This window comes from Aquarana catesbeiana, linkage group LG01 (assembly GCF_042186555.1).
Source record: "Aquarana catesbeiana isolate 2022-GZ linkage group LG01, ASM4218655v1, whole genome shotgun sequence".
NCBI classification, from domain to species: Eukaryota; Metazoa; Chordata; class Amphibia; order Anura; family Ranidae; genus Aquarana; species Aquarana catesbeiana.
In genome coordinates this window covers 652,347,478-652,364,486 of record NC_133324.1, presented here as the reverse complement: position 1 = coordinate 652,364,486, position 17,009 = coordinate 652,347,478, and the positions used below count along the sequence as shown (strand labels likewise).

Genomic DNA, 17,009 nt, shown 5'->3' with positions numbered 1-17,009 from the left:
GCTTTGAACATCTTGCTGAGCACTGTTCAATCCATCATCTAAAAAAGGGAAACTGTATGGCACAACTGCAAACCTACCAAGACATGGCCGTCCACCTAAATTGACAGGCTGGGCAGGAAGAGCATTAATCAGAGAAGCAGCCAAAAGGCCCATGGTAACTCTATATAACCTTTGCGCAAACCAATCAATATACGCTTATTGCGATTTATTTTTGGTTTAAAAAAAAAAAACATGTAGACTACATATTGGCCTACACTGAAGAAAAAAATTAGGTTTTTTTTATATATTATTGGGGGATATTTAGAAAGCTCTATTTGTGGGGAAAAAAGGATGTCCATATTATTTTTGGGTACAACGTTGCACAACCGCGCAATTGTCAGTTAAAGAAATGCAGTGCCAAATTGCAAAAAGTGCTCTGGTCAGGAAGGGGGTAAAATCTTCTGGGGCTGAAGTGGTTAAAGTTAATGTAAACCTGAGAATTATTATGTGTTGTGTTTTTTTGTTTTTTTTTTAATGAAGACTTATACCTGGTACAGTAGAGGATATCAAGTCATCTGTGCCTAGTCTGTCCACGAAGAGTTAGACCAGCTCTGAGCAATTCTCTTGTCGTTTTGTAGTAAGGCCTCATGTACGCTGCTGCTAAATGGACGTTCACAGGCAGTTGGCTGCTTTTTTCAGCTGCCCCTGAACTCATCCAATGTTATCTTATGTGTCTGTGTCGTTTTTAGGAAGTTGCGATTAGAAGCTTTTCTTTGAGGGCAAAAAAAATTAGTTTATACGCCGAAGTTTCAAATGCTAAACGCGGTACCTGCGTTTAGCCACGTTTCATTTACAGGCGTTTTTCATTTTTGGCCATTTTGGAAAGATAAAAAAAAGCGGCAAAACGGACGTTTTAAACGTGGGTTTTTATATGTCAAGTTAAATCGCTCAGGAGAGGTTGTAAAAATGTCCCGTGTACATTGAGCCTAAGATAAACAAATGATACACAGATAAATTTGTGTTGCCACATCCCCCACTGCTGTCTCCTTTCTTTATCTCATGAAGGAGCAGAGAGTGTGTTACAATTCCAGCTTCACCCCCCCCCCCCCTTTCTTCTCCAGCTCTCCCAGGATTGGCTGCTCCACACCTCAGCATGATTGGGCAGGCTGAAGTCATGTGGTGCCTTTCCTGAGTTTTGACTGGATGTTACTCATCATGGGGCATGATCAGTGTGACTGAAGAGTAGGAGAGTGTAGAGGTAGGCGGGGATTCTTGTGACATTATGACTCTGCCCACGAGCTCCGGCAAAGAGACCCACCCACTGATTCCAGAGTTTTGTGGGGCTCCTACTGCTAAAGGGGTTGACATTTGGAAGGTATGGATACATGAAGGAGGCTTGCATGTGTGTGTATATATACATTAATACTGTGCCATTAGATTACACTGGGACAGTGGTGTGTATCCATTTTAATCTAAAAATTTCTGGCGATTGACGTAGCCGGGTCAAATTTGATAAAGAGCTCTCTAAATCTTTTAAATAGAGGATCTCTGTTTTGTGTTTTTATTAGATAAATAGATTGCTATTAATAGACTGTAGATGGTATACACTCAACAGCCATTTTATTAGGTACACCTTGCTAGTACCAAGTTAGAGCCCCTTTAGCCTTCAGAACTGCCTTAAAGCAGAGTTCCACCCAAAAATGGAACTTCTGCTTTAAGTGATGGTGACCCCCTGACATGCCAAATTTGGGGGGGAGTGGATACCCTCCTCCTTTTTTTTTTTTTTTTTTTTTTTTTTTTAGAGGCATCCAGCTCCCACTTCCTCCTGGGGCTCCGCGGCGCTGGATGGAAGTGCACCCCCCCCTGCAATATTCTGGGACACGTTGCAGGTCCCAGAAGATTACCCGGCCAATCGCAGCGTGGCTCGTGCATGCGCGGTGCATGCCCGGCAGTGAAGCCACAGTCGGGCGCCCACAGTTACACTGCTGGCACCGCAGCGCGGAGGTGGAGAGGCGCGGGGCTTCATTCGCCCGCATCGCTGGACCGTGGGACAGGTGGGTGTTCGATACACTTTTTGTAGCTGCTGACTTTTAAATGGGTGGAACTCCTGCTTTAATTCTTCCTGCCATGGATTCAACAAGATGTTTGAAACATTCCGCAGAGATTTTGGTCCATATTGATATGATAGCATCACACGGTTGCTGCAGATTTGTTGGCTGCACATCCATGATGCGAATCTCCACCACATCCCAAAGGTGCTCTATTGGATTGAGATCTGGTGACTGTGGAGGCCATTGGAGTAAAGTGACTTCAGTGTCATGTTCAAGAAACCAGTGGTGAGATAATTTGAGCTTTGTGACATGGTGCATTATACTGCTGACCATTCTCTGTAAACCCGAGAGATGGTTGTGTGTGGAAATCCCAGTAGATCAGCAGCTTTTGAAATGCTCAGAGCAGCCTGTCTGGAACCAACAGCCATGCCACGTTCAAAGTCACTTAAATCCCCTTTCTTTCCTAATCTGATGCTCGGTTTGAATTTCCAGCAAGTCATCTTTACCAAGTCTAAATGTCTAAATTGAGCATGTGATTGGCTAATTAGGAATCTGTGATATATATATATATAGATATATATCTATATATCTATCTATCTATCTATCTATAGATATATATAGATATATATAGATATATATAGATAGATATAGATAGATATAGATAGATATATATATATATATATATATATATATATATATATATATATATATATATATATATATATATATATATATATATATATATATATATAGATCTATATATATATATATATATATATATATATATATATATATATATATATATATATATATAGATCTATATATATAGATCTATATATATATAGATCTATATATATATATATATATATATATATATATATATATATATATATATATATCTCTGTCTCTCTTGACCTTCCCTCTTAGATTGTAAGCTCTAAGGAGCAGGGCCCTCTGATTCCTACTGTTTTAAAGTGTATTGTATTTGTACTGTCTACCCTCAAGTTGTAAAGCGCTACGTAAACTGTTGGCGCTATATAAATCCTGTATAATAATAATTATATATTATAATTGGAGAGATTTTTTTTTCTTTTCTATCCAAATATGAAGTAACAATAAAACATGACAAAGGAAAAATGTTCACAGTTCAAATGTATTTTAGTGTGAAGGGGGATTAAAACCCATGCCCGGTTATTTTTATGCTCTGTGTACCATTGTGTAAATTTACCTTTGCTTCCTGTCCCAGAGATGCATCAGGAAATTTGAAGAAATCTCTTAGGCTGGGTTCACACTAGGGTTCGACCAATTATCGCGGCCGATATCCACTCCTTTTGAAAAATCGGTATCAGTAACAAACTTATCGATGTTACAGATATTGCTTCAAGTGTTTATACCGGGGTGATGCCTGCAGCTTCATTCTTTAGAGCTGATGGTCGGCTTTCTTGTAATAACAACCAATGCGGCTAAGCAACCTCTTGGCCGCTATCACAAGAAGCGGGAGGGGATGTCCGTCAGCTGGCCAGAGACCCAAACTGAGCCGATTGCTTTGTTCTGGTCTCAGATCTAGTACCTCGAAATTGATGTCATAACCTCACTTACGGATTACTCTCATCCTAGGCGCCAGGTGCGAGTTTAAAAAAAAATAAAGTGTTCAAAAGCGCCCATCTTGGCGTTTTGAATACATTTAGACCCCTTTTACACTGTGCCGCTTTACCGTCGTTTTAGCGGCGCTATTTGGCCGCTAGCAGGGCGTTTTTAACTCCCCGCTAGCGACTGAAAAGGGGTTAAATCCGCCCGCGAAACGCTGCCGCAGCGGCGTTTTGCCGGCAGTATCGCAGCGCTTCCCCATTTAATTTCATGTGGAGGAGCGGTGAGTTCACCGCTCCAAAGAAGCTGCTGGCAGGACTTTTTCTGACACCCTGCCAGCGCACCGCTCCCTCGGGCTTTCACACTGGAGTGAATGGAGCAGCTGTTTTAGGGCGGTTTACAGGCGCTATTTTTTACGCTATAGCACCTGCAAAATGCTCCAGTGTGAAAGGGGTTTTAAGTGGAGGGGTTTGGGGTCTTATAGACCCCCAGATCCCTCCATAAGAGTACCTGTCACTGTCTATTACACTCACAAGATGTTTACATTCCTTGTGACAGCAATAAAAGTGATTGAAAAAAAATGTAAAAGGACAGTGTAAAAATAAACTTTTAAATCTACAGAATATTGGCACCTGACAGCCTAAAAATCAGTATCTGCCCTGATAAAATTATATTGGTCGACCCCTAGTTCAGGAACGAATCAGGCCTGATATTTTGCCTGAATTCGGACCTGAAAATGAGTCAGACGCACAGGACCCCTGTGCAATTCATGCCGCGGATGCTCCAGAGATGTGTGAACTGGCTTCATTGAGAGCAGATCACAATCTCCTGTTGGATTTCCTATCCCTTTCTTTCTCAGTTCCAATGGGCAGGCAGACAGTAATACCGACTTGACAGGGTCGGACCCTTCCCAATCTATTCAAAACAAAAAAATCACCTAGAGATGCACTTCAGCTATATTCAAACTTTTTATTTCTGTTATCACCTGACCCCAACAATTGACACCACTGTGAAGGCAGTTATTGGCATTTTTACTTCTGTGACTGGTAAACTCCCCCAGTTTAGTGTTCATGGTGGAAGTGGACAGGAGAAATTGACACTTCAGAATGTCCAGGTAATTTCATTCCTTTCATTAAAGCTAAAGCATATATAGAGGGCTCGGCTTTTCTGTAAATGTTTCCTTTATACACAAAGTTCCTCTGGTGTAAAATGTACCCCCTGCCATCTTCATGGAGTTTCCTATAGTTATAAAGGCCCTAGATACAAAGACAGCTGCAGTGATTAGGATTGGGTCCCAGAAAAAGATCTTCTCTTATCCAAGAAATGTGAATTTTGGGTATTGAAAGCTTTAGGCATTATAAAAACTTCATGGTGTCACCATAACCATCTGTGGCTTTTACACACCTTAAGGCCCCTTTCACACTTATACGACTTGTCCCACGATTTTGTACTGCAAGTCATTCTCCATGATTTCAATGACTACCATTCATTTTGGCACGACTTTAAAGTAGTCCCTGCACTACTTTGGTACAACTTCTATGCGAGTTGTACTCCATAGACCTCAATGTTAAACCCTCAAGTAGCATGCAAATCGTGCCTGAATAATCGGGCTGATCGGGAAAGGAAAACTTTTTTTTTTTTTCTTTCTCGAACATCACGGGACACAGAGCCACAGTAATTACTGATGGGTTATATAGGGTATCACTGGTGATTGGACACTGGCACACCCTATCAGAAAGTTCAACCCCCTATATAATCCCTCCCCTTGCAGGGATACCTCAGTTTTTACGCCAGTGTCTTAGGTGATGGACGTGTAAAGATGTCCTGTGCTGAGCTCCAAAGGGAATATCCTGATATCCTGTACTGGGGCAAGCCAGGCAGACCGGATCCATTCAAAGTGTCCTTTCGTGGCCGAATTGGATGGTACCCGGGCCTCGTGTCCGAAGAAATTAGGTTTTACCTGTAACGCTTCTCTTTTTAGAGAGCTGGACCCTGCATATTAGAAAATGGTTTTCTAGCCTAATTTCTAGCCGGGTGCTTTACAGGTCCAGAACTGCAGGATCCCCCTATTCATAAGGGGCCCCAGTCTCTGACGGTTTTCTAAACGGAGCCCACCGTGAGAGGTGAAGATTGGGTCTGTGTAAACTGAACCCTGCGGCTGGATAAGGTAAGAGGAGATTCCACAGAATTTTTTAATTCTTGTAGGTTTTCTCCTTTAAGGTAAATGCATGCTATACCTATTGTGACCACCGGGGGCTGCCAAGAGCACAAACCTTGTCATGCTGATGTCTGTCTCAGTGTTCATGCTTCACAGCGTCTCCAGCCGGCTCAAGGTAGGATGGAATGGGGGATTTCTCATGTTTGAATGTTCCCCCTAGGCTAGGGGGAGGCCACAGGGGTTATACCGCTCGGGCACCGCCGCCTCCGCCGCCATTGCCGTTTTCAGGCAGGCCCTTCACTACCGGCCACTCTCCTTCCTCCCCCAGCCTTCCTCCATAGTGTTTCCGGAGGGTCGGCCAGCGCGTTTTTTCGAATTTCGAGGGGGGGGAGCGGGACGTCAGCACAGGTGCTTAGACTCCCACTCAGGCCAGCTGCAGGCCATTAAAGCACTCTGTACAGGTGCACACAGCCTTTGGAGGGACACAGAGCTGACGTCGCATGTAAGGTGGGACACAAGCATTCTCCTAGGCAGCATTTACTAAGGTAACACCAGACTGGGCATTGGGTAGCAGGGCTTTTAGCCGGACTACATCGCTCAGCAGTCAGTGTTCATTTTGTGATACCTCCACCTTGTTGCTTTGCACTATGGCTAGAAGAGGTTCAAACACCCCCAGAACCAGAGACACTAGGGGATCTCGTTCGGGTTCTGAGGACCCCCTGTCAGCAGCATCCCCCCCCCCCCCCCCTGAGGGGCCAGGGACAGCTAGCCAGGGAAGAGCCATTGGGGTCAGGGGCTATACCTGCCTCCGGCACTTCAGCCCCTGTATACATTACACAGGAGGTTTTTTCCTCAGCTATTAATGATTTAGAGGAAAGATTATTGGCCGTGATTACAGCTTCACTCTGTGGAAGAAAACGCACTAGGCCTTCCTCTGTTTCCCAAGACCCTCAGGAAGAGGAGCTCAGGGATAAAGGAGACAAATCCCTTTCAGAGGATCAGGATGGGATGGATGATTCCTCTTTGGAGGAATCAGGTGGAGAGGGACCCTCTGCGACTTCCCAAGAGGAGAAAGTCTTAGTGCAGATCCTACCTGGATTGGTCCGCTCCACATTTAAGTTGCCCGTACCTGAAACTGTTAAAGAATCCTCTTCTGCTTTGGGGTCACTGAAACCATCTCAAGCAGCACAGGCTTTTCCTGTTCATAATTTACTTGAAAAGCTCATTTATTCTGAGTGGAATCACCCAGACAAACGTTTTTTTCCGCCGAGAAAGTTTTCAACACTTTATCCGATGGAAGAAAAGTTTATTAAAATGTGGGGAATACTGGCCATTGATGCCGCCATTTCCTCCGTAAATAATAGTCTGACTTGTCCTGTAGACGATGCTCAGGGATCCTGTAGACAAGAAGATGGAATCCCTATTGAAGGATATTTTCTCCTTGGCAGGTTCAGTGGCTCAACCTGCAGTAGCAGCGATTGGAGTCTGTCAATACTTAGGAGACCATGTTAAGCAGGTTATCAAAGTATTACCTGAACAGCAGGCCCAGGGGTTTGCTAACCTTCCTGTGGCCTTATGTTACGTTGTTGACGCCATCAGAGATTCTATCGTGCAAACCTCTCGTCTTTCTCTGGGGTTGGTGCATATACGTAGAATCCTATGGTTGAAAAATTGGTCAGCCGAAGCACCATGTAAGAAGCTCCTGGCGGGGTTTCCATTTCGTGGTGAAAGGTTGTTTGGAGAGGACTTGGATAACTATATCAAGAGAATCTCTTGTGGGAAAAGCACTCTCTTACCTGTTAAGAAGAAGAGTAAGCGTCCCTCTTTCAAACGGACTCTTTCCCCAGCGCTTGGGGCTTCAGCCTCCAGGGAGTCTCGACGGCCTCCTCTGTCTGGGTCCAGGGACAAGAGTCAACCCCAGGGACAGAATTAGTCCTGGGGGAAGAAGCCTACTAGGCAAAACACTAAGACCTCTGCATGAGGGGGCGCCCCCGCTCGCACGAGTGGGGGGGAGACTGCGGCAGTTCTCAGGGCTCTGGCAGGAGGATTTCCAGGACAGATGGGTAATCTCCACGGTAACCTTTGGGTACAAGCTGGAGATCCAGGAATTTCCCTCTCCTCGGTTCCTCACATCAGGTGTTCCCAGAGACCCAGAAAAGAAGCAGTCGCTCCTTCTAGCGTTAGAGCGACTTTTGTTGCAGGAGGTCATTATGATGGTTCCCGCAAAGGACCAGGGATTGGGCTTCTATTCCAACCTTTTTACGGTCCAAAAACCAAATGGGGGTGTCAGACCCATTCTGGATTTAAGGGATCTGAACCGATTCTTAAGAATTCAATCCTTCCGCATGGAATCAATTCGGACAATAGCCTCCACCCTGCAGGGAGGAGAATTTCTGGCATCGATAGACATCAGAGATGCATATCTGCATGTGCCCATTTTTCCTGCTCATCAGAAGTTTCTGCGCTTCGAGATAGGAGGGCGCCATTTCCAGTTTGTGGCTCTGCCCTTTGGGATAGCCACTGCACCTCGAGTGTTCACAAAGATCTTGGCTCCTCCTCCTCTGGCCAGATTAAGGGCTCAGTGTATGGCTGTCATAGCATACCTAGACGACCTGCTCTTGATAGACCGGTTGGTAGCCTCTTTGAACGGAAACTTGAGGACCACAGTCAGGTATCTGGAACACCTGGGTTGGATCCTCAATTTAGAAAAATCTTTCCTAAAACCAGTAAGAAGACTGGAGTATTTAGGTCTGATCATAGATACAAGCCAGGAGAAAATATTTCTACCTCAGGCAAAGATCGCTGCTTTAAGAGAGCTGATTCTGGCAGTCAGGACCAAGAAGGGTCCCTCTGTCTGCCTTTGCATGAGGCTTCTAGAGAAGATGGTGTCTTCATTCGAAACAGTTCCCTATGCTCAATTTCATTCAAGAATGCTGCAACACAGTATTCTGTCGACCTGGACCAGAAGGTTCAGGCATTAGACTTTCTGATGCACTTGTCTCATGCGGTGCGTCAGAGCCTCAATTGGTGGCTCATTCCTGAAAACCTGCAGAAGGGGAAATCCTTTCTGCCAATTACCTGGACGGTGGTAATAGATGCCAGTCTGTCAGGTTGGGGAGCAGTTCTGGAACAGTCTGCGGTTCAGGGGGTATGGTCCAAGACAGAGAGTTCCTTACCCATCAACGTTCTGGAGATCCGGGCGATATATATCTAGCCCTAAAAGCCTGGACTATCAGGCTACAGGGTTGCCCGGTCAGGATCCAGTCTGACAATGCCACAGCAGTGGCTTATGTCAATCGTCAGGGAGGCACCCGGAGCCGAGCTGCTCAAAAGGAGGTAAACCAGATCTTAGTCTGGGCAGAGATGCATGTACCATGCATATCGGCAGTTTTCATTCCAGGGATAGAGAACTGGCAGGCGGACTATCTAAGTCGCCAGAAGTTACTTCCTGGGGAATGGTCTCTACATCCCGACTTCTTTTGGAACATATGCCAAAGATGGGGGGTCCCAGATGTAGATTGCATCCCGATTCAACAAAAAGATAGACAGATTTGTGGCAAGGACAAGAGAACCTCTTGCATGCGGGACGGATGCGTTGGTGATTCCGTGGCATCGGTTCTCACTGATTTATGCATTCCCGCCTATTCTGTTACTGCCGCGACTTCTTCGCAGGATCAGGCAAGAAGGTCCAGTGTTCCATCCTGCCTTACAAACACTAAATTTGACGGTTTGTCTATTGAGACCCACGTTCTGAGGAGTCATGGGCTTTCAGGTCCTGTCATATCTACCTTGATCAATGCAAGGAAGCCAGCTTCCAGAATGATTTATCATAGAGTCTGGAAAGCTTATGTTTCCTGGTGTGAATCCAGGGGTTGGCATCCCAGAAAATATGTCATAGGTAGAATTCTTGATTTTCTACAATTAGGATTAGAGATGAAGCTGGCCTTGAGTACCATCAAGGGCCAGGTCTCGGCTTTATCAGTATTATTTCAACGGCCACTTGCTTCACATTCTTTGGTCCGAAACTTTATGCAGGGGGTGATGCGTCTTAATCCTCCAGTTAAAGCGCCCCTAAACACCTGGGACTTGAACTTGGTCCTGGCTGTGTTACAGAAACGGCCTTTTGAACCAATAAGTCAGACTCCTTTGGTTTTGTTGACAAGGAAGTTAATTTTCCTGGTGGCCATCTCTTCTGCTAGAACAGTTTCAGAATTAGCAGCCCTTTCTTGTAAGGAGCCTTATTTGATTATACACAAGGATAGAGTGGTACTGCGCCCTCATCCTAGTTTTTTACCGAAGGTGGTTTCTGATTTTCATTTAAACCAAGACATTGTTCTGCCTTCCTTTTTTCCAGATCCCTGTTCTCCGGAAGAGAGATCTCTACATTCGTTGGATGTAGTAAGAGCAGTCAAGGCCTATCTCGGAGCAACTGCTCAGATTCGCAAAACGGATGTTTTGTTTGTGCTGCCAGACGGTCCCAATAGAGGACAGGCAGCGTCAAAAGCTACCATTTCTAAATGGATTCGTCAGTTGATTATTCAAAAGAATAATCAATAACAAAAGATTCCTTCGTTTCAGATCAGGGCACATTCCACAAGGGCTATTGGTGCTTCTTGGGCAGTGCATCACCAGGCCTCTATGGCTCAAATCTGTAAGGCCACAACCTGGTCTTCAGTCCATACATTCACCAGATTCTATCAGGTGGATGTGAGAAGGCATGAGGATATCGCCTTTGGGGGTAGTGTGCTGCAGGCAGCGGTACAGGGTCCTCAGGTCTGATTGCACCCTACTTGGTTGTGGTTCCCCCCCCTGCGGGCCCCCCCCCCCACCCCAAAGCACCTTGTTCCCATGTTGATGAGGACATGGGCCTCTCCCCGACAACCCTGGCCGTTGGTTGTCGGGGTCTATGGGCAGGGGGCTTATCGGAATCCGGGAGCCCCCTTTAATAAGGGGGAACCCAGATCCCGGCCCCCACCCTATGTGAATGAGTATGGGGTACATCGTACCCCTACCCATTCACCTAGGGAAAAAAGTGTCAATAAAAAACACACTACACAGGTTTTTAAAGTAATTTATTAGGCAGCGCTAGGGTCTTCTTCCGACTTTGGGGGTCTCTCGGCATCTCCTGGTGTCCTGATCTTCTGCCGGCTCCTCCGCTATCTTCTGCAGCTCAATTGCTAGCGGTGGCCCAGCCTTCTGCCTTCTTCTTTTCTTCCAGTGTTGACACGACGCTCTCTCCAGCTGCAATGGTCTCTGAGCTCTCCGCAATGGACTTATATAGGTGGTGACCCCACCCCCTTATGAGGTCACTGTCCCGGGGCATGCTGGGACTGTGCTGTCGTAAGGGGGCGTGGCCATCACTCAGTGACCACGCCCCGTAAAACGTCACAGTCCCAGCATGCCTAGGGACTGTGACGGCATAAGGGGGCGGGGTCACTGTCTATATAAGTCAGTTGCGGAGAGCTCAGAGACCATTGCAGCTGGAGAGAGCGTCGTGTCAACATCTCTGGAAGAGAAGAGGGAAGAAGACAATCCAGAAGTCCGGGCCACCGCTGGCAAAAGAGTGGCAGAAGATAGCGGTGGAGCCCCAAAGCACCCACCCCCCCATGTTGAGGGCATGCGGCCTGGTACGGTCCAGGAGGGGGGGGGGGGCGCTCGCTTGTCCCCACCCCCATTCCTGACCGGCTGGGCTGCGTGCTCAGATAAGGGTCTGGTATGGATTTTGGGGGGACCCCCACGCCGATTTTTCGGCGTAGGGGGTTCCCCTTACAATCCATACCAGACCTAAGGGCCTGGTATGCCCCTGGGGGGGAACCCACACCAGTTTTTTTATTTAAAACTTGGCGTGGAGTTCCCCCTTATGATTCATACCAACTACTGTATGTTTTCATTTGTTAATGCCAAAAATGTGGCAAAGTCGTACAAAGTAGTACTACTCCCAAATCGTGGCAAAATCGCTGCAGCGAAATCGAGGTAAAATCGTGCGACTTTGAAGTCGTATAAGTGTGAAAGGGGCCAAAGTGACACTTCTTCAGGGTAACTAAAGCCACCCTGAGCTTCCTATAAGCCAATCTAGTCAGTCTACCCAAAACATATTTTATATTTTTTTTTATTGTATTACTTTTTTCTTTTTATTTAACATACAGAATTAGGAGTATGACCAGTCGTACACTAAGGACTGTATAGGACAGTGGTCTCTAAACTGGGTCCCGTGAGCCGGAAGTTGCTTTGCTTACCTTTATTTCGCCCTTGAGGCACAATTCCTCCGACTGACACCAACAATGGGCCACAATTCCAATTCTGTCCACAGGCAATTTGTCCTCCCATTGATCACCAAGCCTGAGGTATTGTCCACTTGCTGGGACATTTTCTAATCCCTCTGGCCACAGCCACCCTCCCTAAAGTCCGAAGTGAACTGACCCTTTGCTTATTAAGTTTGGTGACCCCCCCTGGTATTGGATGTAACAATACTTTTTGAGTGGGTTAATTGAGAAATGGCAAGTGTATTGGTGTCAGAGCATAGGTGTGGAATGTGATTGAAAAATTATATCATTATGTTTGAAATTGTAGGAAGGGGTGTATGTAGTTGCTATGAATTGGTCTATTTGACCTCCAATGTATCTAATCAAGCCACAGGCTGATTTGTGTTGGACGTTTTTTTAACGCCACTAAGGACTGCACAGGCACCAGGTTTTACATGATTGTGTCATCTCTGGGCCAGCACTTCAATCTGGGAAGAAGATGAAGACCCGGGCTTATGCCTGAGCAAAGATGCCATCCTTCTGAAATGCAATGCCCGGAGGAGTGCTATGATCTGGAATATCTGGAAGTGTTACTCGGATACATTACTGAGCATACATGTGTTTATTATGAAAATATATATTGGATGTGAGGTCCTCTCTAAATGATATTGTCATGTCACTTCTTTCCACAGACCCAATTTTAACCGCTTGCCGCCCGCCATATAGCAGAATGACGGCGGCAAAGTGGTTTCAAAATCCTGACTAGACGTCATATGACGTCCGCAGGATATTGAGCCGCTGCGCGCCCCCGGGGACGCGCATCGCGGCGATCGTTGTTGCGGTGTGTCAGTCTGACACCCCGCAGCACCGATCTAGGTAAAGAGTCTCTGACGGAGACTCTTTACCACGTGATCAGCCGTGTCCAATCACGGCTGATTACGGCTGTCAATAGGAAGAGCCGGTTATCGGCTTTTCTTCACTTGCGTCTGACAGACGCGAGTAGAGGAGAGCCGATCGGCTGCTCTCCTGACGGGGGGGTCTGTGCTGATTGTTTATCAGCACAGCCCCCCCCTCGGATCCTACCCAGGACCACCAGGGAAGCCGCCCAGGACCACCAGGGAAGCGATCCACACTGGACCAACAGGTATGCCCCCTAGACCACCAGGCAGCTGCCAATCTGTGCCCAGGCAGCTGCCAATCTGTGCCCAGGCAGCTGCCAGTCAGTGCCCACTTCAATGCCTACCAGTGCCAGTGCCTCCAGGGATGCCCATCAGTGCCACATATCAGTGCCCAGCAGTGCCGCCTATCGGTGCCCATCAGTGCCACCTATCAGTGCCCAGCAGTGCCGCCTTTCATTGCCCATCAGTGTCGCCCATCAGTGCCTATTAGTGCCCATCAGTGCTGCATATGAGTGCCACCCATCAGTGCCGCATATCAGTGCCCATTGTCAGTGCCACCTCATCGGTGCCGCCGTATCAGTGCCTGTCAGTGCCGCCTTATCAGTGCCCATCAGTGAAAGAGAAAACTTACTTATTTATAATTTTTTTTAACAGAAACAAAAGCAAAACTTTTATTTTTTTCAAAATTTTCGGTCTTTATTTATTTGTTTAGCAAAAAATAAAAACTGCAGAGGTGATCAAATACCACCAAAAGAAAGCTCTATTTGTGGGAACAAAATGATAAAATTTTAGTTTGGATATAGTGTTGTATGACCGCGCAATTGTCATTCAAACTGCGACAGCACTGAAAGCTGAAAATTGGTCTGGGCAGGAAGGTGTCTAAGTGCCCTGTATTGAAGTGGTTAAGGATGGTGATGGTGTACTTGTTTTGCTCTGCGCAGCCTCTGGACACGTGGCTTACCAGGAGGACTTCTGGTTCTCAGCTAACGTGGATGAAAGGTTAGATCAATCATTTATATATTAAACTAATGACAATGTAGAATAGGAATTCTGACACATTTTTAAAGAGGAAATAAACCCTGATAGGGTTTACTTCCTCTTTGTTTCCCTGCAAAGGTAAAGCATAATGGGCTACTATGCATCGCATAGTAGCCCATTATGTGTCACTTACCTGACACAGGAGCCTGCGATGTCACCGCTGTCCCTTCTTCCACGAAGCATCCATCTTCTTTCCGTTAGAAACGGCACGCTCAGTGCGCCTGCACGCCGTTGTCTACGGCGCATGCGCCATAGACATCGGTGCCTGTCTTTTGGAAATATCTCCTAAACCGTGTAGGTTTAGGAGATATTTCTTGCACCTACAGGTAAGCCTTAATCTAGGCTTACCTGTAGTTAATAGTGATCTGTAAGGGTTTACAACCACTTTAAGGCAATATACTGTAAAAAAGGGGGAGTGAATTTCAGAATTCTAGTTTAAAACAGAAGTATAGGTTTTATTTTATTCTTCTTTTTTTTTTTTTTATTATTATTATCCTACTTATCTAGGTGGATGCAGCATCAGTCCCCTGCCGGCTTGAAGACTGAGAACCAAGCGATCAAACACTGCTGATCGTATGGTTCTCTGAGCTTCGTGAGCAGAGAGCTTGTAACGGTCAGTTACCGCTGTCTGCTCTGCCCCCTCTTCGCTCACTGCATTCGCTTCTGCGTGCGAGCATGGAGGGATGGGGCGCTTTAAATATTGTTATCTTATTTTTTTGTTTTTAGACTCTCCTCCCCTTTTTCAAAAAAATAAAAAAATAAAATTCTGATCACTTTTATTGCTGTCAGCAGGAATGTAAACATCCCTTGTGACAGTAATAGGCAGTGACCAGTACTCTTTATGGAGGGATCTGGTGTCTGGAAGACCCCAAATCCTTCCTTTGCACTTAAATCATTCCAAAAGCCAAGTTGGGCTGTTTTGAATACTGTCTTTTATTAACCACTTGCCAACCGGGCCATTGCCGGCTACAACGCGGTCGGCTTATTCTGGGAGGGCGTCCATGGACATCCCCCCAGAGTTACTCTCGCGCACCCCGTGGGGCGCGCTCTCGGAAATATCTGTGAGCACCAGGTCCGGAAGACCCAGCGCATCACGGATCACGGTAAATTGCTGCTGGTAGCAGCCGTTTACCATGTGATTGCTCCATCAAATGACGGAGCAATCACTTGTAAACAAACCGGCATCAAGTCATGACGCTGGTTCCTCCCTCCCCTCTCTGTACCGATCTGTACAGTGCGAGGGGGGGAGATCTTTGTAGCAGCGCTGTGGGCTGTATATGTAGTGTCCTCAGCGCTGCTCAGTGCCAATACTCTGCAGTACTCTGCCCATACTCTTTTCGGGACATATGTGTTTTGGGGACATTGTGTTTTACGCTGTGTGTTACTATGCTGGTGATCAGTGTGTAAAAAGCTGTAAAAAAAACAGCTCATACACAACGAGACTTTAGTATCACTTTAACCACTTGCCGACCGGGCCACAGCCGTAAGACGGCTACAGCGCGGTCAGCTTATTCTGGGAGGATGTCCTCCCAGAATGCTGCTCTCGGGCCCGCTTCCCGAAATAATCGTGACCGCCGGGTCCGGAAGACCCGGCGCATCACGGATCAGCTGGTAGCAGCCGTTTACCACGTGATCGCTCCGTTAAATGACGGAGCAATCACTTGTAAACAAACCGGCGTCAAGTCATGATGCTGGTTCCTCCCTCCCCTCTCTGTACCGATCTGTACAGTGCAAGGGGAGAGATCTTTTTTAGCAGCGCTGTGGGCTGGATATGTAGTGTCCACAGCGCTGCTCAGTGCCAATACTCTGCAGTACTCTGCCCATACTCTGCAATGCTGCCAATACTCGCCAATACATTTTAACAGAAACAAAGAATTTTCAGTCTTTTTTTTTTTTTTTTTTTTCAGTCTCTTTTTCAGCATCCCTTACTAAACTGTGCACTGTAAACGAATTGGATATTTTTTTTTTTCTCAGCACCTACTGAATATCTGCTGTTTTCATTTTTCACTTCCTCCTCCCTGGCCATGGACCATCGCATCATTTCCTGCTTGCAATGCCTTCTGGGAAGGGGCGGCAACTTCCTCTGACACTGCCGTTGCTATGGAAACATGACCTGAAACCTATTACACTGCTTGTGCTGCACTGAGCATGTGCGAGATCTGCAAGGATGAGATCCAGGAAGAAATACAGTCTGGCTTCAGATGCCCACACTTAAGATGGCCACGGCCTGCTGTAAGTTTATAAAATAACAACTACTGCTATAAACTAACAAAACAGACATTAGTTTACAGACTAACCTTACTAGAATACATTAAGCTTATGTATTATAGGGGTATTTTTATTTAAAAAGTGTAATTTCGGCTGGAACACCACTTTAAGAGGCAAAGTGCTTTCTTTTTTTTTTCTTTTTTTTTTTTTCTATTTTTCTGTTTGGCGGGTGTCGTGATGGACGATGGATACATCGAGAGACACTTTTTTTTTTTTTCTCTCTCTCTTTTAATAAAGGAATTGTCAAACAGTTTCCTGTCTTTCTTTCCTTGACACTTTTTTTGGTGAATGAATGGGTACGGGTACGATGCCCGATACCCATTCACATTGGGGGGGGGGGGGGCGTGTCGAGATCGGGCTGCTTCCAGATTCCGATAAGCCCCCCACCCACAGACCCCCGACAACCACAACCCAGGGACAAGGTGCTTTTGAGGTGGGGGGGGGGCGCCCCAAAGCACCCCACCCTCCCCCCCATGTTGAGGGCATGTGGCCTGGTATGGTTCAGGAGGGGGGGCGCTTGTGCATCTTTCCGCCCCAACCCCCTTTTCCTGACCTGCATGCTCATATAAGGGTCTGGTATGGATTTTGTGGTGGACCCCATGCCTTTGTTTAAAAAAAAAAAAAAAAATTTCTATTGCCGGGCATTCTTTATCTTTATATTCATCTGTCAGTGGGGAAGCCCGCTGACAGATGACTCATGACTCGGCTATTTCTTCACATAGAATTCAAATCAGTCGATCGTTTTTCGACCTATCTGAGTTCTAATTGTTCTGAAAAGTTGTAATTG

The 17,009-nt window shown here is 46.2% G+C and overlaps 1 long non-coding RNA gene across 1 annotated transcript in view; it reads left to right on the top strand.

The window, feature by feature from the left end:
* The window catches only part of LOC141111418 (uncharacterized), a 40,024-nt gene extending 23,807 nt beyond the window's left edge, over window positions 1-16,217 (top strand). The window contains exon 3 of the long non-coding RNA XR_012236424.1: window positions 15,929-16,217. This is a non-coding gene — a long non-coding RNA (uncharacterized lncRNA). The remainder of the gene's footprint in view (window positions 1-15,928) is intronic.
* The last annotated feature ends 792 nt before the right edge of the window (window positions 16,218-17,009 follow it).